The sequence below is a fragment of the Sciurus vulgaris genome (genome assembly GCF_902686455.1).
Source record: "Sciurus vulgaris genome assembly, chromosome: 15".
Lineage (NCBI taxonomy): Eukaryota > Metazoa > Chordata > Mammalia > Rodentia > Sciuridae > Sciurus > Sciurus vulgaris.
This window is the reverse complement of record NC_136476.1, coordinates 14,779,787-14,804,905: the sequence shown is the minus strand read 5'-3', so window position 1 is coordinate 14,804,905 and position 25,119 is coordinate 14,779,787. Positions and strand designations below refer to the sequence as shown.

Genomic DNA, 25,119 nt, shown 5'->3' with positions numbered 1-25,119 from the left:
AACTAGGCAAAACCCTATCTCAAAATAAAATATAAAAAGGGTTGAGAATGTGGCTTGGGAATTAAGCAACCCTGGTGCCAAAAAAAAAAAAAAAAAAAGAAAGAAAGAAAGTATAGAATAAAAATGATAATTTCATATAATGTGATAAATTGTTAGGGGGGAAAAAAAGGAGTTTTTTAAAAAAATCAAGTGAATAATCCAAGGCATACAAAATATATTGATAAAATTTTCCATTAATCCAAATCATTGAGTTGCATTTTCCACATAATAAATAAGAGACATACATTTTCTATAATAGGCTATTTGATTTTCCACCTTCACATTTCAATATATGGTAGAGACTAGAGTAAATCTTGAGTTATATTTATATACCTCATTAATCTTAATCTTTGTTAAAGATACCATATGATAAAATTTGCTATTCATTTTGATGCCATGAATGAAATTGTGAATATAGCCTCTGGGATTCCTGCTAAAATTGAAAACATGGCCCAAATTTTAAATAGCTGTGCAATTTTATTGAGGCCTTGTACTGTCATTGGCCCTTTATGACAAAAATGCCTTGAACTAACCATGAGGAAACATCAGGTAAACCCATATTTAATGACAAACTAAACCTGTACTCTTCTGAAGTACTAAAGTTATGAAGACAAAGGAAAACGCTAACTCTTCTAGGTTGTAGGAGCTTAGAGAAATGTGATAACTAAATGAACTGCATTTTTCTCCTATAAAAAATTATTGGAGAATTTAAGAAAGACCCTTATTCTTTCAATGTCAATTTCTTGATTTTTTTAATAATTATGCTGTAGTTATATGAGAGAGTGTCTGATATTTGGAAATGTACTCAAATAGAGCAGGATAGCATTCTAAAACTTACTCGTAAAAGTTTGAAGAAAGAATGATAAAGCTAATGTGATTAAAAATGTTAATGTTTGGGGAAACTGTTCTAAGAATACATGGGAGTTCTTTTCAGTATTCTTACAAAAAAAAAAAAACACTGGACTACAATTGACTCTTAAAAAATTCGGTGTAATTATAATGAGCTAGGAAAAGTTTGTAGTCAGAAATAAATGAAATAATTTGTGCAAAACTGAGAATCCTCCTTGAAAATTGTGGTTATTAGATATTTCAGCAATTACACAGTATTCTGGAAAAGCCAACATTTTCAAAAAAGCACAAACAAAAAAAACATACAACACACACATAGAGACACATACAAAAGCGTGCCAACAGGGCTTGTAGGAAAAGCAAGTCTAGAGGCAGACCACACAAAACACATTTTTCTTTCTAACTATGGAACTAACAAAAATAATTAAAATCCCAATAAAAATTTTAACACATCTAAATCTCCAGTGGCAGTTCCACTCTTGGCAGTCTTAATCCCTGATTGCTAAGGCTGCTGAACATTTTTATTCATATATTTATTTGCCATTTGTATTTCTTCTTTTGAGAAATATCTTCTTTCTGAGAGATATGTTAGAAAGCCTCCAGTGTCGCCCAGCATCGCTTTGACTATTCTGGATCTTTTATTTCTTCGATAAGAATTTTAGGATTGTTTTTTCTATTTCCGTGAAGAATTATCATTGATATTTTGATGGGGATTGCTTTGAATTTTATAACACTTTTGGTAGAATATCCATTTTGACAACATAAATTCTGCCTATCCAAGAATGTGGGAGGTCTTTCCATCTTCTAACATCTTCTTCCATTTCTTTCTTCAGTATTCTATAGTTTTCCCTGTAGAGGTTATTTCTCCTCCTTGGTTAGATTACTCCTAAGTATTTTATTTTTTGAGGTTATTGTGAATGGAATAGTTTTCCTGATTTCTTGTTCAGCAGGTTCATTATTGTAGTGAAAGAATTATATTGATTGTTGTATATTGAACTTGAGTCCTGCTACTTTGTTGAATTTATGAGCTCTAGACATCTGCTTACAGAGTTTTGGGTCTTCTAGATAGAGGAGCACATCACCAGCAGAGGTAATTTGACTTCCTATTTGTATCCCTTTAATTTCCTCTTCTTGCCTGATTGTTATGGCTAGAGTTTTAAGAACTATATTGAATACAAGTGGTGAGAGTGGGCATAACTTTCTCATTCCTGATTTTAAGGGAAGTGCTTTCAGTTTTTGTTCATTCAGTTTTTTGTTGGCTTTGGGTTTATCATGTACAGCCTTTATAATGTTAAGATAAGTTCCTTTTCTCCCTAGTTTCTCCAGTGCTTTTAGCATTAATGGGTGTCCGTCTTTTTTTGCTGTAGTCAGATGATCATGTGATTGTTTCCTTAATTCTATTTAGGTGGTGCATTACATTTATTGGTTGGTGTATGTTGAGGCTATCTTGAATTCCTGGGATAAAACTCACATGATTATAGTGTACTATCTCCTAAATGTTTTTAAATGATTCTCTTAAACAGTATAAAGTTACCTTTTTTTTTTTTTCTGTCTTCTGATTAATTTTGGTTCAAAATCTACTTATCAGGTATGAGAGTATCTCTCCTGCTTTCTTTCCATCTCCATTCACGTGATATATTTTAAAGATTTTTGCGTCTGTTTTCGTTGGTCATATTGGTGTGTAGTTTTCTTTCCTTGTGTCTTTGTCTGAGTTGGGTGTCAGGGTGATACTGGCTTCATAGAATGAATTTGGGACTGTTTCCTCCATCTCTTTCATCTAATAACTTCAGGAAGATTGGTATTAGTTCCTTCTTTACATATCCAATAGATTCAGCTCCATCTGAATCCAGACTTTTCTTTGTTTGAAGACTTTTAATTGTTGCTTTAATCTTATTTCTTGATATTAGCCTGTTTGGTTTTTTTTTTATCCTCATGGTTCAGTTTGGGTAGGTTACATGTGTCTGTGAATTAATGTCTTTCCAGTTTATTGGAGTATAAATTTTCATAATAGTTCCTAATGATTCTCTGGATTTCACAAGGGTCTGTGGTGATATCATATTTTTCATCATTATTTTTATTGATTAGGTTCTCTTTCTTTGGTTTGGCTAAGGGCTTATCAATCTTGTTATATTGTTTGTATTTTTGAAGAACCAACTCTTTGTTGCATTGGTATTTGTATTGTGTCTTTTCTCCATTTCATTAATTTCAGTTCTGATCCTAATTATTTCCTGTATTCTACTGAATTTGGAATTAGTTGCTCTTGCTTTTCCAGGGCCTTGAGGTGTAACATTAGATTATTTATTTGAATTATTTATAGTAGTCACTTAATACTCTTAGGACTGCCTTCATATTGTCCCAGAGATTTTGATACATTGTGTCTCTGTTCTCCTTTGTTTCTAAGAACTTTTTGATCTCTCCCCTGGTTTCTATGACCTATTTATCTTTCAAAATTGTATTATTTAAGCTCCAGGTGTTAAAAGATTTCTGCTCTTTATCTTGTTAAGAATTCTAATTTATTCCATTATGATCTGGTAGAATACAAGGAATTATCTCTAATTTATTTTCTGTGTTTAGGACTTGCTATTTGTCCTAAAATGTGGTCTATTTAATTAATTAATTAATTTATTTATTTATTTATCGATCTACTTATTGGTACTGGGGATTAAACTCATTGGTACTTAACCACTCAGCTACATTTCCAGTCCTTTTTGTATTTTATGTAGAGACAGGATCTCACTGAGTTGCTGAGGGCCTTGATAAATTACTGAGGCTGGCTTTGAACTCAAGATCCTCCTGCCTCAGCCTCCCAAGCTGCTGGCATTATAGGCATGCACCATTGCACTCCACAAATGTAGTCTATTTTAGAGAAGTTTCCATGTACAGCTGAAAAAATATTGAATTCAGTTTTTGATCGATGAACTATTCTAAAGATGTCTGATAAGTCCATTTGATTAACAGTATTTTTCTGTTCTGAAGAGTCTTTACTAATTATGTCTAGATGACCTATGTATTGATGAGAGAAGTATGTTGAAATCACCCAGTATTATTGTATTGAGTCTATTTGATTCTTTCTATTGAGTAGGGTTTGCTTTCTGTACATAGGAGCACCAATGTTAGCGGTATAAATATTTACAATCATTATATTTTGTTTTTAAATGGTTCTCTTCAACAGTATGAAGTTACCCTATTTTTTTTTCTATCTTCTGATTAATTTTGGTTCAAAGTCTACTTGTCAGGTATGAGAGTATCTCTCCTGCTTTCTTTCTGTCTCCATTCACATGATGTGTTTTTTCCATCCTTTCACCTTTAACCTGTGGATATCTTTGCCAATAAAGTGAGTCTTGTAAATAACATATGGTTAGGTCTTACTTTTAAATTTTTTGTGCCAATGTAATTCTTTTGATTGGAGAGTTGAGACCATTTATGTTCAGTCTTATTATAGAGAGATGGTTTTTATTTCCTGCCATTTTGACGTTTTTTTCTGATGTTTAATTCAGAATTGATTCTCCTTTAATTGAAGACTGCTCTAGTAAGATTCATTCATATGCTGGTTTTTAAAAACATTTCTTCTGCATGAAATATTTCATCCAGTATGTTTTGTATTGCTTGCTTGGTGGTTGTGAATTCTTTTAGTTTATGCTTATAATGGAAAATTTTTATTTTATCTTTGTTTTAGTCAGCTTGTTCACTATTGTGACCAAAGGACCTTATAAAAACAATTTTAAAGATGAAAAGTTTATTTGGGAGTTCATAGTATCAGAGATCTCAGTTTGATATAAGGCTGACTCCATTCCTTAGGGCCTGAGGTGAAGTAGAATATCATGATGGAAGAGTGTGGTAGGGGGAAGCAACTCTAGACATCACACCAGGAAAAGAGAGAGAGAGAGAGAGAGAGAGAGAGAGAGAGAGAGAGAGAGAGAGAGAGAGAGAGAGAGAGAGAGACTACACATGCCAGGGATAAAATACACACCCCAAAGGTACACTCCCAATGATCAAACTCCTCCAGCCATGCCCCACCTACCCATAGTTACTACTCAGTTAATCACTATCAGAGGATTAATGCTGATTAGGTTAAAGGTCTTATAACTCAATCATTTCACCTCTAAACTTTCTTGCATTGTCTCACACATGAGCTTTTGGGAGACATCTAGTATCTAAAGTATAACAAAATAATTTTGCTTAATATAGCAGTCTTGGTTGACACCCATTTTCTTTCAAGACTTGGAATATATCACTCCATGTCCTTCTGGCCTTTGTGGTCTGGGCAGAGAAACCAGAATAAAATCTAATTGGCTTACCTCTAAATGTGACCTGCTGTTTTTCTCTTGTGTCTTTTAAAATTTTATCTGTGTTCTGTATATTAGGTAATTTAAATATTGGAGAGGATTTCTTTTGATCTTGTCTCTTTGGGGTTTTAAGTACTTCTTGTATTTGAACTTTCACCTCATTCCATTTTCTGATATTGTTTTATTGAAAAGGCTTGTGCATTTCTTTAGTTTGTTTCTCAGTACCTTTATCTACACCATGGTTCCTACCTTTGGTCTCTAAATGTTATTCCAGATTTCTTGAATACTCTGGTCATGATCTCTTAACATATTTTCTTTATCATTAACTTGGTTTTTAAGATTATTTGCTTTGTCTTTGAGACCTGAGAATCTGTCTTCTGTGTGGTCTAATCTATTGGTGATGCTTTTTAATTTGATTTGTTGAGTTTTTTTATTTCCAGGATTTATGTTTGGTTATTTCTCAGGAGCTCTCTTTATTAAAATGATCTTTCATGTCTTGTATTTCCTCTCTTAATTCATTCTTTACATCTTTTAGTACATTGAGTCTTTTAACTCTGAACTTTCTGAATTCTTTATCCAATATTTCCTTGGTGTCAATGGATCAGTTGTTGATGTGTGTGTTGTTTGCAGTGGCTTGTTCCCTGGCTTTTTCATGTTGTTCATATGTCTACTCGTTTGCTGAGATGATTATCTCTGTTGCTTTTATGCAAAATCTATTTAGTGGGTTTTTTTTGTCTTAAGTGCCCCACACTGGATGAATACCCAAATATCGATACTCCCACTCAATGTGCATCCTTTGCAATGTTCAATATCCAGCACCAGTTTGAGAGAAGACACCAGATCCTATTATCTATAATCACTTTAGAGCAAAGACATGTATTGGTCAACCTTATGCAGGGAAATGTATTGATAACTTTCTCCACAGTGCCTCGAAACCAAGTATAAAATTATAATAATGTTCTTGAATAGGTTGAGAAATCAGTTATTCAGGATAGTAAAATTACTATTACACTATCTAGGGTCTTGAAAAGGGAGAAGAGAAAAAATGGTTAGGCAAAGAAAAAAATAGAGAAAAGATAGATAAATGATACAAAAGAAGATAAAAGAACCATCAGTAATAAATTGTATCAACAATAGAAATTTATTTCTGATGGTTCTAGAGGCTGGAATTCTGAGGTCTGGGTGCTAGGATGATCAGGTTCTGGCAAGGACACCATTTTTGATGGTAGACAGTTACGTATCTTCCCACGGCAGGGGTCATAGAGAAGGAAGGTCTCACTTCTCTTGTAAGGGCATGATTCCATTCCTGAGGACTCACATTCTTGACCTAATTACCTTCCCAAAGTCCCGTTTTCAAGTACCATCACATCAGGAATTAGATCTTTCTTTTTTTTTTTCTTTTGCAGTGCTGGGGATAAATCCCAGAGTGTCCTGCATGTGAGGTAAGTGCTCTACTACTGAGCACATTCCCAGTCTACCCTGGCTAGATTTTAAGAAAATTAATTTTCAGAGGGACACAAACATTCAATCAATGACAAATATTATGAATGCTATGTTATTAAATACGTAGAGATTCCTTAAAATCAAGTTATTGTAAGTAGGGAGCTCAAAGCTCCAGTTAAGAAATGATAAGGAAATTGAAATGTTAATCACTCTGATTTGATCAGTACATGCTGTATATATGTTGAAATATTACACTGTGGCTCATAAAAATGTGCTAGTGATACTCATTAAAAATAACAATATATATTTTTCCTGTTCCCAAATGAAATTGATGTGTACTTACTAAAAGAATAAAAAATTTTAAAAAAAGAAGATAAAAGAATAAAAATGGGTGGGGTTCAAGGCAGGAGCAGGTAATACAAGAGGGGAAAAAAGGAACTAACAGGAGCAAGTGGAAACTTGAGCTATGAAAGCAAATTTAGAAAGAATAATTCTAGGTCATGGTTTAAAACATTGGAAGAAATATGATCAATTGATTTGAGGACCTCAATATCAAATAATAAGGGAACATGTATATAAATTCAATATGAAAAGTAATATCTGAAATATTGAAACTGACAGAGTTTTTTATGATATTCCATGCCAAGTTGGGGAGATTTTTTTTAAGTCTTCCTGATTTGGATTTCATCAGGATTTGGGACCTTTTGAAGATACTCAGCACTCCTTGGCTTTACCTGTAAGTTTCCCTGGGTGTGATCACCCCAGCTCACCTCTGTTACAATTCTAGGATACTCCCTCCAATCTTTAGTATGTCCAGGTACCTACTAGCTTTCTGGTGGGTCAGAGGAGATGACCCTTAATTGTCTGTGACTTAGCAGCCTCCATGTTGGGAGGGGTGCAGTCTTGTGTACCTTGCTGAAGAAAAGCTTCATGTGTCTAATGCTGTCAAAAGCAGTGTGGGATCCCAATGTATATTTTGGAGTTTGCAGAGTGTAATGGTCTAAGGTAGAGGTATTGTAGTCTATTCAATGTGGCAGTGGGTGACCCATGTCAGGGAGATGTTCTGGAACTGCAGCCCCTCTGGAGTGCACGTCATGGGTTGTGGGCTTGTGTCTGGGCACACTGGGGTGGTAGCTGGTGTCTGTGGGGTGTTCCTTGGTAAGCCCCTATGTAAGTTGTACTGCCATTGTGTATATAGAACATTCTCCATTGGCTGCTTTCATTTATTCTCAGGAAAGCTCTTCTGTGGTTCATGCATCTGAGGATCAAGCTGTCTGACAAGTATGGTGCTGACAGCTGTGGATCCTCCTAGACGTGCTGGGGCACAGGAGCTACTTCTCTGGTTGCTATGGTGCTTATTTGTTAGCCCAGATGCTCAAGACTGTGTGTTTGGAGCTTGTCGTGTCTGCTGGATGCTTCTGTTCAGTGTCGGGGCCCAGGGTGCAGAAGTCTCAGGGCTACTGCTGACTGCCGTGGAATGCTGAACATGGTTTTCCCTCTGTTGGGAATTGTTTGTAGTGGTCCTGTCTAAGGGCATGGCGGCTATCTGAAGTGGTGGGGCTCGTGAATGCAGGCTCTCTGTGGGTGGCCTGTACCGTACAAGTCTCTACCTTGGCTGCTCTCGATCCCTGGGGTACTGTCCTATGACTAGGGTAGTGGTTAGTTGGCCTACCTTTATCTGAAGTCCTATGATTGGTGGCTATGAAACCCTGAGCACCTGCTTCCCTCCACTAGGGCTTCCTTGTAGTTACCAGCCCTATCTCTGCATTTGGGGGCTGTCTGCAGCTGAGAGGCCTGTGAATGCAGGTTCTCTGTGTCTTTTGTGGCACAGAACCTCCATCCTGGCTGGTGCAGCTCACTGGATTTTTCCACATAACCCTGGGGTAGGTATAGCGTCCGTTGGCTGTCAGTTGGCCTGAGCTCCTGCAGAGGCTGTGGAGAGTGCTGGGTGTGGTTAGCACTTCCCAAAAGTGATTTACTCTTGGGTCAATTTCAGCCCACTTTCCTTATCTGAAATAAGGGGGAGGGGATTTTAGTAACTCTCAGTAGTAATCCCTCTACAAGTTCTGTCTGGATGAATTACTGAGACAATCCACTGCAGAATCATTCCCTATGGCTTTATTTGCTATTATCTGTAGGTGGAGAGAAGCTGTATTGATTTAATTTCTTCTAGGGAGATTGACTAGTTGGTACTCTACAAAATGGCTGCCCTGGTGGCACAGCTTTCTGAGCACAATTGAGGCTGAACCGTGTGACCTCTTCCACTGTCTTTGTTATTCCTGTCACATTTTAACTTGGTCTGATTTTGTTTTTTTTCCAGCAATTGTTAGGGAAGTAAGTTTCTGGGCTCTTTCTCTCCCTCTTCTTCTCTGTTACTCCTCTTCACTGACTCCATCATGATCAGGGTTTGAGGTCAAATGTCCTTTCCTTATTTTCTGATCCAGTAACCAAACTTCAAGTCCCTCCTAGTCTCAAGCTGTCCAATATTGAGTTTTAGAGTGTTTACTCTGTCACTTATCTCTCTAATCATCTGTTCTTTGACTTTCTTTTTTGGGTGGTGGGGAAGTTGAGGGTAGCTACCTACATTAGCTCCATCATCTTTAAGATCAAGTATAGACCTTTTGTTCAATACTTTTTAAATTTGCAAACCTTGAGACCAAATGTTCTGGGGAATTCCTCATTCATATTCTTAGTTTCCAAAATTAACTGTGTGAAAAAGAGTCATTAATTAGCCATCAAATATTCTTCAGGATTTAATCTATCTATCTTTCTTTCTTTCTTCCTTCCTTTCTTTCTTTCTTTCTTTCTTTTCTTTCCTTTCTTTTCTCCCTCTCTCTCTCTCTCTCTCTCTCTCTCTCTCTCTCTCTCTCTCTCTCTCTCTCTCTTCCCTCCCTTCCTTCCTTCCTTTTAGGTCTTGCCATATTGATGATTCTGAGAGAAATTTTAAGCTTGTTTACTTCAAAACATTAATATGTCAGGCAACACTATAAGTTGAATGAACTTGACTTCTTAAAAGAAAAAAAAGCGTAATTCCTCTAACAAACATGAACAAATGTTGGGGGCGGTGCCATGTTGACCGCGCCAGGGCGGCACCTGATCACATCAGCAGCAAGGAGGTTAACTGACATAAGCACACTCAGGTGATTTATCGTCCACGCACACAGTGTATGCTCATGTGTTCTCCAGCACTCCTAATTGTGCCTGCTCGGAGCATCTGTCCTAATCTTTGCGTAAGAGGCGTGGCCCTGCTCTCCGCCTCCTGGAGGTGATATAAGCATAGGCCAGCGAGACGGAAGAATCACACAGAAGGGGCTAGCCCATAGAAGCAGCGAGTAGGGGCAGCAGCATAAGGCAGATCGCAGAGCAGAGAACTGAGACACATCACTGAAGCACCTTAGGTAGACGCACCCTCAGTTCACAGGATGCAGGACGCACCAGTAAGAAGCAGTAGACCTTAAGCAAGGCGTAGCAAGTCTCTCTTCCTCTAAGCTCTAAGCAAAGCCTGTCCTCTCAAAGTCTCTCTTAAGCAAAGTCTCTCTTTCTCTCTGATAAACAAAGTCTCTCTCTCTCCTCTCAAAGCAAGTAAACCTCATTTCCTCTATCCTCTATAAACAAACAAGCAAGAAAGCAGTGCACTAAAGAGAAAGATAGAAGTGCCTCAGTTTCCAGTCCACCACCCATAAGACCTGTGCAAATTGTTGCTGCAGGCAGTGACAAATATCCATGGATTTTGTACCGCAAAGAGCCAGCAACAAACAAATATTATGGGAACATTTAAGAGTATATGGGTAAGTATGGGCAACTTGAAGAAGAAATAATATTTTTAAAAAATATAATAAATTCTCTCTCTTGAAAGTCTTAGAACAGTAAATAGGGCCATCTTCTGGAAATAGATGAGTCCTTCTTAGAAAGGAAGAACGAGATGCCTTCTTGAGTTGGTCTCCAACCCTCTAAACAGATTCACTCCATTCTCGAGTCAAGTCCAGAACTATTAGTACAGTCACAGTAATTACTCCTAGGGTCTAGTACTTCTTAAAATTGTTTTTATAAATGAAGAGTGGCTTTTATATTCATTTAAGAAAATTTCAGATATTCAAATGCTGCAGTAAGACAAGGCTAAAAAAAAGAAATCCATATTATACAGCTCTAAAATATTTAGAACCAATACATAAATAAAAGATTAACTTTAAAAAGTGTTTTGAGGGCTGGGGGGGGTATAGCTCAGTTGGTAGAGTGCTTGTCTTGCAAGCACAAAGCCCTGGGTTCAATCCTCAGGACCAAAAAAAAAAAAAAAAAAAAAAAAAAAAAAAAAAAAAAAAAATTGAAACTTACAAATGGAGAAAACTTGGGAAAGAATTTTGACCATATATTCATATTTTTTTCTAGTTACAGTGACCTTGAGGTAACTGAGGAACACATAATAATAAGTTGGAACTACATTAGAATTTTAAGAACTAAAGATTCCCAATTATTTTTTGACTAAAGAATTTTGGTCATGTTTTATTGTGGTAACACATAAAACAAAAGTTACATTTTAAACTCCTTTTTTTGACTGTACTGAGAACAGAACCCAGAAGTGCTTTACCAATGAGCTATATTGCTAGCCTTTTTATATAGGGTCTCACTTTTGAGGTTGACCTCAAACTTGCAATCCTCCTGCCTCAGCCTCTTGAGTCTCTATGAGTACAGGTGTGTGACAACATGCCCGGTCATTTTAACCATTTTTAAGTGTACAGTTAAGTGACATTAAGTACATTCATGTTGTGCAAAAATTACCACCACCCATCTCCTGAACATTTTTCACCTGCACATGCAATTATGATGTATTTGATAAGCCCAAACACAGATGCATGAGAAATTAAAGAGAAATTCATTTATGCTGCCTTCACTTAATATTTAACATTTTCCTCTTATTATTTGTGATGTAAATTAATATTTAATGAATTCACTGAATTTTTTGTTTTTGTTTTTGTTTTTCTGCCTTCACTTTTAATGTGTTCATTAATAACTTTTCACATTAATGTGAAATTTGTTGCCATACAACTATACAGCATTTGAAAGAAAATGCTTGCACTTTTTGGAAATTGAGCCTGAGTGAAAAGTTTGACACAAAGCAGCATATGCCACATAGCAAATATTGTTCATCTGAAGGTAAAATTAATTGTATGGTTTCTACAATGGAAAATTGGAATCTCTATGAATGAAAATAAGTCAGATGCTCTTAAAGTAAAATTTGTATTTTATCACATCCAACTGAAAGAAGAAAATGTTCTTCCTTTCAACTTGAATTTTTATGAATAAAGAAAAATTGTGAAACTCTGGCAATGCTTTGTAATTTTGAGAAAAACACAAAAATTTTTTTTTGTCCTGTGGAGTAGATATACTTTTTTTTTTCCTTTCATGAATTATCTATTTTGAAAGGCCTCATTAAATTCATCATGGGGCTTTCAATATCACACTTCCTGTTATAACAACAGCACAATATTAGTTATAATAGCAATCACAACTACCATTATTTGAAAGCCTATTATAAGTAAGAATTTGATATATTTGTGTAGTCATCAGAATCCTGCAAATGAGAGAAACTGAGCTCAGAAAGGACAGGTGATTTACCCAAAGTCACTCCCTAGGATCATGCTGTATTTCATTTTGTATACCCTTTGGCAGTAGGAATTTCATATTTCCTCTTGAAACTAGCATGCCTATCATGTAAACATGACTGGACAGGCTTGTCAGTTCCTCTTGTAATTTCCTTTGGTTTGTAAATTCAAGGGCAAGGGCCATATTTCTGCCATATTTTCACTCTTCCCACAGTGACTAGTCAAGTCAGATTATTCTAAAGCATCAGTTCCTTCTCTTGGGGAGGTTTCCACCTCACTAAGTTTGTATCTTCAAATAACCTTAAGGTTTTATCATCAACTATGGGAACACAAGGAATACTATAATAAAGACAAATAATTGAATGATTATAGAAAGTAGGGAAATGGGCATACTGATAAAAACTTTGATTTATAAAATCATGATTAAAAAATTCCAGTAGGTTAATTTTTTGTTAATGCTCACTGTAAAAAATTAAATCAATATGGTAAAGTATGAAGAAGAAAGTAGATATCTTCCTAAACCCTCACAAACAGATGACAACTTGCTTCCAGATATTATCTCTTTATGAATATATGAATATATGTATGTTTGGGTGCATGTGTAATTTTATATAGATTAGTTCTTCCCATGCATGTGGTGTGGTGTCTACTTTTCTATTTAGCAATATGGCAGGGACATCTTCCATGGTTATAAATATTGAGCTGCCACTATCATTTTAAAAGGATGCAAAGTATTCCTTGTATAAAGTGCTATTGAAGAAAATTAGGAGGTTTCAAAATTCTGTCATAAACAATGCTACAATTAGCATTTTTGTGCATACATTTTTATTCCCTTGGCTGATTATCTCTTCAAGATAAATTCCAAAAAGTTTGTTGCCTTGGTACAAGGGCAGAAGCATGATATTGCAGTATAAAATAGTAAGCTACACTATTTAGAAAGGTAGAAACACATTATTGATTGAAAACTTGTATTGCTTCATCAACATTTATATACAAAAGGTTATATTAAGTAATATGTAAATCCATTTATATTTTTAAATATTATTAAATAATTATTGAGTTGTAATGAACAGAAGATTTTCCCAAGGCTTTGTGGTCCTTTTGTACTGTTAACACACTGATAACACAGGCATCAATTGCAACTGCCACTATTGCCAACCGTTCTGAGGTCCCAGATCTGCCATCAAACTGTAAATCTCACACCTGCTCAATTCAGACACCTCAGACACTAAGAAGATGGTGGGCTAAAAGAGTGATTCATAGAATCAGTAGCTGCTGATCCCAGATTCAGATAGCAAGATAGGAATACCTTCCAGAGATCTCTGTGAGCAATATCATACACATAACGCTCTAGCAAGATATCAATCCAAAGCAAGACATAACAATCATAAATATCTATGCCCCGAACAGTGGCTCATCCATGTACGTCAAACAAATCCTTCTCAATTCCAGAAATCAAATAGACCACAACACAATAATACTAGGCGATTTTAACACACTTCTCTCACCACTGGATAGCTCTTCCAAACAAAAATTGAATAAAGAAACCATAGATCTCAATAACACAATCAACAATTTAGACTTAACCGACATACATAGAATATACCATCCAAAAAAGAATGAATATACCATCCAACAAAGAATGAGTACACTTTCTTCTCAGCAGCACATGGATCCTTCTCTAAAATAGACCATATTTTATGCCACAAAGCTACTGTTAGCAAATACAAGAAGATAGAGATACTACCTTGTACTCTATCAGATCATAATGGATTGAAATTAGAAATAAATGACAGAATAAAAAACAGAAACTTCTCCAATACCTGGAGATTAAATAATACACTATTATATGATGAATGGATAACAGAAGATGTCAGGAGGGAAATAAAAAAATTCTTAGAAGTAAATGAGAACAAAGACACATCATATCAAAATCTCTGAGACACTATGAAAGCAGTACTTAGAGGAAGATTTATTTCATGGCACACATTCAACAAAAGAAGTAGAAATCAACAAATAAACGACTTAACAATACAGCTCAAAGCCCTAGAAAAAGAAGAGCAGACCAACACCAAAAGTAGCAGAAGACAAGAAATAGTTAAACTCAGAGCTGAAATCAACAAAATTGAAACAAAAGAAAGAATTGGAAAAATTAACAAAATAAATAGTTGGTTCTTTGAAAAAATAATCAAAATTGATAAACCCTTAGCCACACTAACAAAGAGGGAGAAAACTCAAATTACTAAAATTCAGAATTAACAAGGAAATATCACAACAGACACAAGTGAAATACAAAACATAATTAGAAGCTATTTTGAAAAATCTATGCTCCAACAAAACAGAAAACTTCAAAAATATCAAGAAGTTTCTAGAGACATATGAAATTACCTAAACTGAACGAGGAGGACATACACAACTTAAATAAATCAATTTCAAGGAATGAAATAGAAGAGGTCATCAAAAGCCTACCAACAAAGAAAAGTCCGGGACCAGATGGGTTCTCAGCCGAGTTCTACAAAACCTTTAAAGAAGAGCTCATTCCAATACTTCTCAAAGTATTCCATAAAATAGAAGAGGAGGGAACCCTCCCAAACTCATTCTATGAAGCCAATATCACCCTGATACCTAAACCAGACAGAGACACATCAAGGAAAGAAAATTTCAGACCAATATCCTTAATGAACATCGATGCAAAAATTCTCAACAAAATTTTAGCAAATCGCATGCAAAAACATACAAAAAAGATAGTGCACCACGATCAAGTGGGTTTTATCCCAGGGATGCAAGGTTGGTTCAACATCCGGAAATCAATAAATGTCATTCATCATATCAACAAAATAAGTTAAGAATCACATGATTATTTCAATACAAGCTGAAAAAGCATTTGATAAAATACAGCATCCCTTCATGCTCAAAACACTAGAGAAAATTGGGGTAGTGGGAACATTCCTTAACATTGTAAAGGCCATCTATGCTAAGCCCATGGCCAATATCATTCTAAATGGTGAAAAACTGAAAGCATTCCCCCTAAAAACTGGAACAAGTCAGGGATGCCCTCTTTCATCACTTCTATTCATCATCGTCCTTGAAACTCTAGCTAGAGCAATTAGACAAACCAAAGAAATTAAAGGGATACGAATTGGAAAAGAAGAACTCAAACTATCCCTGTTCGCTGATGACATGATTATATATTTAGAGGAACCTGGAAATTCCACCAGAAAACTTTTAGAACTCATAAGTGAATTCAGTAAAGTAGCAGGTTATAAGATCAATGCTCATAAATCCAATGCATTTTTATACATAAGTGATGAATCTTCAGGAAGAGAAATCAGGAAAACTACCCCATTCACAATAGCATGGAAAAAAATAAAATACTTGGGAATCAATCTCACAAAAGAGTTGAAAGACCTCTACAATGAGAACTATAGAACACTAAAGAAAGAAATTAAAGAAAACCTTAGAAGATGGAAAGATCTCCCATGTTCTTGGAGAGGCAGAATTAATATTGTCAAAATGGCCATACTACCTAAAGTGGTATACAGATTCAATGCAATTCCAATTAAAATCCCAATGATGTACCTTACAGAAATAGAGCAAGCAATTATGAAATTCATCTGGAAGAATAAAAAACCCAGAATGGCTAAAACAATCCTCAGTAGAAAGAGCGAAGCAGGGGGTATCGCAATACCAGATCTTCAACTCTATTACAAAGCAATAGTAACAAAAACGGCATGGTATTGGTACCAAAATAGACAGGTAGATCAATGGTACAGAATAGAGGACATGGACACAAACCCAAATAAATACAATTTTCTCATACTAGAAGAGGGGCCAAAAATATGCAATGGAGAACAGATAGCCTCTTCAACAAATGGTGCTTGGAAAACCATATGCAACAGAATGAAATTAAACCCCTATCTCCCACCCTGCACAAAACTCAACTCTAAATGGATCAAGGACCTCGGAATCAGACCAGAGACCCTGCATCTTATAGAAGAAAAAGTAGGTCCAAATCTTCAACTTGTTGGCTTAGGACCAGACTTCCTTAACAGGACTCCCATAGCCCAAGAAATAAAAGCAAGAATCAACAACTGGGATAGATTCAAACTAAAAAGCTTTCTCTCAGCAAAGGAAACTATCAGTAATGTGAAGAGAGAGCCTACAGAGTGGGAGAATATCCTTGCCACTCATACTTCAGATAGAGCGCTAATTTCCAGAATCTATAAAGAACTCAAAAAACTCAACACCAAGAATACAAATAATCCAATCAACAAATGGGCTAAGGAAATGAACAGACACTTCACAGAAGATGTAGTACAAGCAATCAACAGATAAATGAAAAAATGTTCAACATCTCTAGTAATAAGAGAAATGCAAATCAAAACTACCCTAAGATTCCATCTCACCCCAATTAGAATGGCGATTATCAAGAACACAAGCAACAATAGGTGTTGGCGAGGATGTGGGAAAAAGGTACACTCATGCATTGCTGGTGGGACTGCAAATTAGTGCAGCCACTCTGGGAAAGCAGTATGGAGATTCCTCAGAAAGCTTGGAATGGACCCACCATTTGACCCAGCTATCCCACTCCTTGGCCTATACCCAAAGGACTTAAAATCAGCATACTACAGAGATACAGCCATATCAATGTTCATTGCTGCTCAATTCACCATAGCCAGATTGTGGAACCAACCTAGATGCCCTTCAGTTGATGAATGGATAAAGAAACTGTGGTATATATATACAATGGAATATTACTCAGCCATAAAGAATGATAAAATTATGGCATTTGCAGGCAAATGGATGAAATTGGAGAATATCATGCTAAGTGAGATAAGCCAATCTCCAAAAACTAAAGGACAAATGATTGTTGGGGTATGCCATGCGGACTCACCAAGATGGCGCCTGGCAGCCAGCCAGAAGTTGTTTTGATCACATTGGTGGTACGTGTACACAGGTGTTCCTGAGTGCTCCTGCTCATGCCTGCTGGTGATTGGACAGCTGGCTCCTGGCCTGATTTCAACTGGCGTGGCCCTGCCCTCCACCTCCTGGAGGGAATATAAGCAGGCAAATGGTGGCCTGTATGGGGAAAGGGTATTTAAGGGGGAAAGGGAATTTAAGGGGAAAAAAGGGAAATCTGCCCGGTGGGGAAACTGAGGAACCTCGCAGGAAAAGGGCAAGGGAAAATTCAAGATCCACCTCCGGGAATAGGTATGGCAGGGAAAGTAGGAACCTTGCAGGAGTCTCTGGCCAGAGCAATTTAACAGGGAGGGATAGTAAATAGTGTCAGTCAAAAACTAAAGATTACAAAGGACACGAAGCTGAGTCCCTGTCTCTGTCTGAGGCAGTTAGGTGCTCAGGATAGCAGGCCAGGAAAGCTAAGCCCCTTTCTCTCTCTGGGGCAGTTTGGTGCTCAGGTATGCTGAGACCCTGTCTCTAGGGCAGTTAATCCCTGTTCCTGGGGCAGTTAGGAACTCATGTAAGCTGAGACCCTGTCTTTTTAAGGCAGTTAGGCACTCAGGATAGCTGGCCCAGGTGATGAATGATAAAGGAGCTCCGGAACGTGTGCATTTTGTATTGTTTGTGTGTTTGTACGACTAGTGTGGCCTTTGTACAGTAAAATATGGGTTCAGAAATATCACGAAATCAGTCTGAAAGGATAAAAGGAAGTTAGCTGGGGTCGCCAAAAACAGGAAAGTTCTAGGGAGGAAGAAAACACTGGGGAAGAATTAGAAAATAAGGAAACCACTGTATGATCATACGTTCAAACTCTAGCAGAAATAAACCCAGGGTTTATAGAGGAAAAGTTGCTCAATGTGCCACAAGGGGATCTTCATAAACAGGATCTAATAGCAACAGAAAAGAACTGTTAAAGAAAACAAAGTGAGGGATAATTGTGTGGTAGTGACTTAGAAAACAATTACTCAGAAAGTTTAAGAACAAGGGAAAAATGTAGGAGAAAGCTAAACCTAATACAAAGAACCCCAAAAAGGAATAACTAAGTGGTAGTGAAAACTTAAGAGCAAGGGAAAAAGGTAGGAGAGAGCTGATCTAATACAAAGAACTTTAAAGAGGCAGTTAAGACTGAAACAGCTATGCAGAGCAGCGTTATCTGGAGGACAATGTCTAATTGGAGAGCTCAGTGGCAAGAAATAGCTGTTGAAACTGCTTGCAGAAACACAGTAGCAAGGTAGAAATGTTGATATGCTAATAGAAGGCTAATACGCTTCAATAGATACTTAAAATCAGTATGATCCTGGAGTGTATGCACATATATACAGCGGCAAAGAGACACTGCCCTGCCCTAACAAAAGACAAGTGATGACTACAGTAAAATCTATTACACCTCATGCCCCAGGTCTTTGCCCAAAGCGCAGAAAAGGAAAACATTGGGCTAACAAGTGCAAATAAGTTACTGATGTTGAGGGCAAGATGTTACCAAATGATTTAAGAAACAGGGCACAGGGCTCTTCGACTCAAGGCTCACAAATGTACAGAGCTTTGGAGGGGAACAATGTCAAATCACATATTCAGATTGTTCCTCGTAATAATAAACAATCCTTTCCTAAAGCCCTGAATGTTTCTCCTAGTGGTGCTGCTGCAGTAGTTTTTCACCAAGAAACTATTATTCAGATTACATTTCAAACATCGGCTCAGTTAGTGGAAATGGAAGCAGCTGTCATAGCCCTTGTAGAGTTTGGGGAGTAACAGATCTTTTTGCTGATAATGATTGCATCACTCTGGCAATTCCCAAATTGGAATTGGTTGGACCCATAGCCCTTCATAAGCTGATTTAGCTGCTCAGATTGTTTTCATCTTTTTCTCAGTAAAGCAAGCTGCTTATTTTCATCCTGTGTAACTCACTTTCTAATCCCTTATGTTGATGCCTCACCTTTAAGGAGGGTCTATAAGTAAAGAAAAGTGCACTGATCAAAGGGTTAATGGAATTGGTGCTGAAATATGTAGAGAGGGTGAAACAATTATTTCTTCATATACTCCTGTGTGCCTAGCTCTTCCTTTTCTTTTTGTGACTTGTAGTGGGATCCTCTTTAGACAGTTATCTTCACAGATGGTACAACAATGGATAGATAGATTTGACGAGCTTAGTAGCAAGGCTTTGACAACAAATCCTCACCATAAATGCCACTAAGGTGGAAGTCAATCCGGGAGGACTTATCACAGGAGCATTAAATGGGTTAGCACAATTTGGTACTAAATTTTGGGGACTCTTAAGTTTCATATTAATAAGCTTGGGTATGCTTGTGTTAATTCTATTCTACATCTACAAACGCCTCAAAGCCAGTCAACAGGCTCGTAATGTGATCATGAGACAGGCTGTGGCCACCCTTGAAGCAGGACAATTTCCCAGTACATGGCTCGGTATGCTGGATCGGTAGTCAAAGACGGGTCACCACGGGATGGCACTGTACCAACTTAGGACAGAGGGGCCAACCCTGCTTTGGTATCCTTTGATGACGGGTGAGGACAGGATGTTGATTCCCGGGACCTAGGACAGGCACAATCCCTACCAGCTTCCTTTTCATTTCATATAAGGAAGGGGTAATTGTTGGGGGCTATGCCATGTGGACTCGCCAAGATTGGTGCCTGGCAGCCAGCCAGAAGTTGTTTTGATCACATCGTCCATACGCGTGCACAGGTGTTCCTGAGTGCTCCTGCTCATGATTGGACAGCTGGCTCCTCACCTGATCTCAACTGGCGTGGCCCCGCCCTCTTCCTCCTGGAGGGAATATAAGCAGGCAGTGGGTAGAGGGCAAAGAGCAGCAGCTAGCAGAAAGAAGCAGCTCCCAGAGAGAAGCAGCTGGCAGCGGCAGAAGGCAGATCACAGAGGGGAGAATTGAGAACACACCTCTAGATCACAGATAGGCAGATCGCAGTACGTGGGACGCATCACGAATAAGCACCTCAGATGCACCCTTAATTCACAGGATGCAGGATGCACCTTTAAGAAGCTGCAGAAGCCTAAGAAGAAATAGATCTCTGATAAGTGTAGAAGCCTTTCTTTATCTTTCTCTCAGTCTCTCTCCCCTCACAGATTCTTTCTTATGCAAAGTCTCTCTCTCTCTCCCTAAGAAAAGCCTTTCTTCCTCTATAGCCCAGGGAACAAGCGAATAAGTGAGAAAGCAGCCCACTAAAGAAAGATAGTAAAAGTAGTTGTTTCCAGTCCACCACCCATAAAGACCCGCGCAAATTGTTGCTGCAGGTGTGACAAATATCCGTGGATTTGGTACCGCAAAGAGCCAGCGACAAATGATCTCGCTGATAAGCGGATGAGGACATATAATGGGGGGTGGGAGGGGTTAGTGTTAGGGTTTGGGTTAGGTTAAGGTTAGGGATAAGGAGGGTGGTAAGAATGGAGGAAGGAAGGACTGTATAGAGGGAAAAGAGGGGTGGGAGGGGTGGGGGGAAGGAAAAAAAAAAAAAACAGAATGAAACAAACAACATTACCCTATGTAAATTTATGATTACACAAATGGTATGCCTTGACTCCATGTACAAATAGAGAAACAACATGTATCCCATTTGTTTACAATAAAAAAAACATGTATACTGTATTTTTTTCACAATGATTTTAACTTTTGCACCAAATTTTATTTAATTTATCAGATTAGGTAGTGGAGTGCTTGCTTTCTATATGCAAAAGAATCTTAAGCTGCTTTTTTGAGAGGAGTCCAATGTCTTCACCTGAGCCCTCATGTCTGCATGCTGTTTGTACTATGGTGATAATGTATATGTATGGTGGTAATGGGGCGGTCCCAGGGTTGGAGGATGATCATAATGGAAATGCCATGTTCATAAACATTGAAAGTCCTCTGTGTTGATATAGACATTTGTGTTTGTAGAATTGTGGTTTTATGATAGTCATTTGGATAAGACAAAATGAAAAACATAAAATAAAGTTTCTACTGAAGAAGGCAGTTGCCAAATCTTCCTAATATCAACCTTCTCTAGAAAATCTTTCCTGCCATTTAAAACTGTAAATGCAAATTGAATAATATTGCTCTGGTATGGTAGGAATTCAGATTTGCATAGCTGGCTGACAACAGGAAGTAGTTTATCAAGATATTAAACATCCTCACAAGGCCAGCACTGGCCATAAGATCAGATCCAGTTTGTTACAAATGCCAATGCCAATAGAGCTGCTTTTCATTGAGTTTGCTTTTCACTGAAAACACTGTTTTCTACATAGATGTAGAAGTGATGTTTCTACATAGATGTTTTACTGAGGGGAACTCTCAGAAGTTATATTCATCAGTAAGTGGGGAAAGCAAACTTGAGCAGAGTGAACTTGATCCACAATGTAAATGTAATTCTAATTAAAGTGTTAACCATCCTCTGCAGATCTCTAGATTTAGAATGAGCCTTTCTGGCTATCCTGAATTGAGTTAAATCATCAGGACCTTTGCATCTGTGCATTAGCCAATCCCAGGCTGAGGGCCACTCCTAGAAAGGACATTATGAAGGAGCAAGTGTCCTGAAACCAAAGGAAGTATTTCCTAGGGGATATAGTAGAAAGTCATCAGCAGTAGAAATCCCCAACAACTGCTGAGATGTATGTGTTGACTCTGAAGCGCAGATCTGTGTGAGACAACCCAGTATCCAGTAGCCAAGGAAAAAACCAGGGAGCAAGCAATCAAGTTTCATAGAATCAAACATGTCTTGAAAATTAAATTGGCAGTTTTGGTTTTACAGTGTGGATTGTAAGTTTCTTGAGTGATGGAATTGTGCATGTGTGGTTTTCCCCCTTCTTTTCTTTCTAAACATGGATGTGATGGTTAGAGTTGCAGCATCCCAAAAGGGAAAGTCTTTAAAATGGGAGAAATATCATCTCAACTGTCACAGAGCTATGGAACCAGTCACTTACCTTTAGGCATTTTGTGATGTAAGAAATATAGACCCTATATATTTAAACCATTTTAATTTTGCTGTTGTTGTTCTTAATGGCTATTAAGTGCAGTTTTGATTACTTTAGAAAGCTGGTGAACTAGTTTAAGAAAAATTTGATGGGGACCAGATCTAGGTAATATAACTGGGAATAGATACCAAACCAGTGAGAAATATGTTAATGGTTGGATCCACAAGACCACATCACTTATTGTGGAATTCAAGAGAGAATGAAGATTCAGGAATGATTCTGAGGTTCTGGCTTATGAAGAGTTTTTCTAGTCTTACCCTCCCCCCTCATTTTTCACTTTATTTCTTGACCATGCCCAGTTCTTTTAAACCTGTCTACTTTTTCCTCTCCTTTTCTTTTCTCTTGCCTTTTCTTTTCATTTGTCTTGTTCTTTTTTTTTTTTTTTTTGGTACCCAGGATTGAACCCAAGGATGCTTAACCATTAAACCATGTCCCCAGTCCTTTTTTCTATTTTTTTTTTTTTTTTTTTTTTTTTTGAGACAGGGTCTCACTAATTTGCTGAGGCTGGTTTTGAACTTGCGATCCTCCTGCCTCAGCCCTCCAAGCCATGCCCCACCTTCTCTATTTCTTCAAGTGATTTTCTCTATTTAGTATCTCTTCATTCCTACTTTGTTTAGTAAGCTCCCATTTGTGCTTTAAAATTATTTTAAATATTACTTCCTCTATAAAGCATCACCTTTTCTTTGGAGAGAAGCTATAGGTTTTTGAATGATCGTTATATGCCCAGTATTAAGAGCTTTATAGATATTAAGTCCTTATTATTCTTATAACTAACTTAGGTAGGTACTGCTGAAGTCTTCATTTTACTCATGAATACTGAGGTATTTACTAAGTTTAAATTAGAGAGTATGGAATAACAGAGCTTACTTTTGAATGCAGGAAAACTTCAGAGATCCTGCTAAACCATTTTCCATAGAAAAATGGGTAACAATGTACATGAACTCACTTCCATTCATCAGTCATGGGGATATGGTAACAGTTGTTAACTCCCATCTGTAGGGGGTTGACTGGTAGTCTCCAAAAAACTATAACTACACCCCAGATCCTGTGACTATGACTTTATTTGGGAAAAGGATCTTTTCAGGTATAATTAAATTGAGGGTCTTGAGATGAGACCAGTCTGAATGACCTGGATGAACCCTGAATCTAGTGACAAGAGTCTTTACAATAGACACATAGAAGTGACTGGGAGAAGAGGAGGTCATGTGAGAACAGAGAGTTTGAAGTAAGGCAGTCATGAGTCACAGAACATCTGGAGCCACCACAAGCTGGAAGAAGCAAGGTAAAATTTATCCTTGCAGTCTGTGAAAGAGCATGACCCTTATAGTACCTTGATGACCTTTGAGTACCAGACTTCTAGCCTCTGGGCTGTAAGTTAATAAATCCCTTGCTGTAAGCCACCTCATTTTGTTGTACTTGGTGACAAACCCCTCTAAGAGCTAACATGCCACCCTTGGCCATGTGGCACATGGGTAGAACCCATGATCAATAACCCAGTTTGGAGGGTTGTCTCCATAGTTCTTACATACAGTGCTCTATGGAGAAGGATGGCTATTGCTAGCAGCAGAAGCTTCAGGTCTCGGTGGAAAAGTTCCCTCTAGAAAGTGATATCAGATGCTAAAGGCACAAGTACTGAACGATTTGGGTTCAAATCTTTTTTCAACAACTTACAGGTCATTACCCTGAACAAATTTTTTTACCTTCCCTGCCCTCAGCATCAGTCATATGCAAAACAGAGAAAAAAAAAAAATTCCTCAGAAGTTGGCTATGAGAAATAATTAAAATAATATAGAAAGTACTTTTAAAATGTCTATTCCTTGCAAGCACACTATAAACATTAGCCCCACGTTTATTATCATGGAATGGACTTTCCTTTTAACCAATGACAACATTCCTCTCCTAACAAACCTTTCAGATCATAAATTCTCAGGCAATTATCAGTGGTCTATGATAGGGTACTACTTGTATAAATTAATCAAATGTGGGTTCAGATATATCAGAGAAGGAGATACTTCATGGTAAAACATTAGATAAAACATTTTTTGGTAGCTAAATATGACATGATTATATGCCATTTAGCAAAACTTTTGCCCTTGGGTGAATGAATTTCTATGGTTTGTGGGCCTGTGACAGATTTTTTAGGATGCTTTTGGAGTTTAGATATTTAGAAATCCATGATATTTTCTTTTTTTTTTAAGTATAACACTGTAGCTCAGGTTCTGAGGGTGACCATCCAGGGGATAATTAGATTTATCACTTGCTTTGGAGGCTTACTTTCTTCTCTATGTGAGAAAGTTCTGGCTACCAATTTTGGGTGCTCTCACTAAAAGCTGACTTAGCAACCCCGAATACTTACCAAGTTCGAAACTCCAAAGTTTAAAATAGCAAACAACAAAGTCTGTTATGCAATAAGTCACAGCAACCCTGACAGGAAGAGGGTCAAAAATCATAGGTCATTTACCTAGCAACATAGAAAAAACGACTCCAAGTTTCCTTTACTTTTTCTTTCTATGCATCTTCCTGCACCTTAGCCTGCTGATATCCCAGAAGTGATAAGCCCTGTCCTGGTGTCAAAGTCAGCAGCACGTTGGTCAGAGGGAATTTGAAACTCCAAGCCACACACATCTCTACACTGCTCCCCCTTCCCCACTTCCCCTACCCAGACTCTTTTTCATTCCCTGCTCCTTTTGACCATCCTTCTGCTTAACACCAGCACTTTAAAAAGGATTTCACCTTTCCATCTCCCCTCTCCTGCCCTGTTTTACTCAAGGTCGGTTTCCAATTTCTTCCCTTCTCTGGAGCCCCTTGCCCCAGATGTCATACCTCTCAGTCCACTCACGCTGGAATTTCACAGCTCGCGCTGTGCTGGCTGCAGAAGCTTCGCTGTCCCTCTTTCTAGCTTCCAAATGTCCCTTCCAGTTCCAGACTCCTCCCCACACAAGTGGGAGGTCCAGCCCTCCTCCTGTCT

The 25,119-nt window shown here is 37.6% G+C and overlaps 1 protein-coding gene across 1 annotated transcript in view; it reads right to left on the bottom strand.

Moving 5' to 3' along the window:
• The window catches only part of ALDH1A1 (aldehyde dehydrogenase 1 family member A1), a 156,673-nt gene extending 131,554 nt beyond the window's left edge, over window positions 1–25,119 (bottom strand). Inside the window, 1 exon segment of the mRNA XM_079112055.1 lies at window positions 24,975–25,119. The gene's annotated coding sequence lies outside the window, so the exon portion shown is untranslated.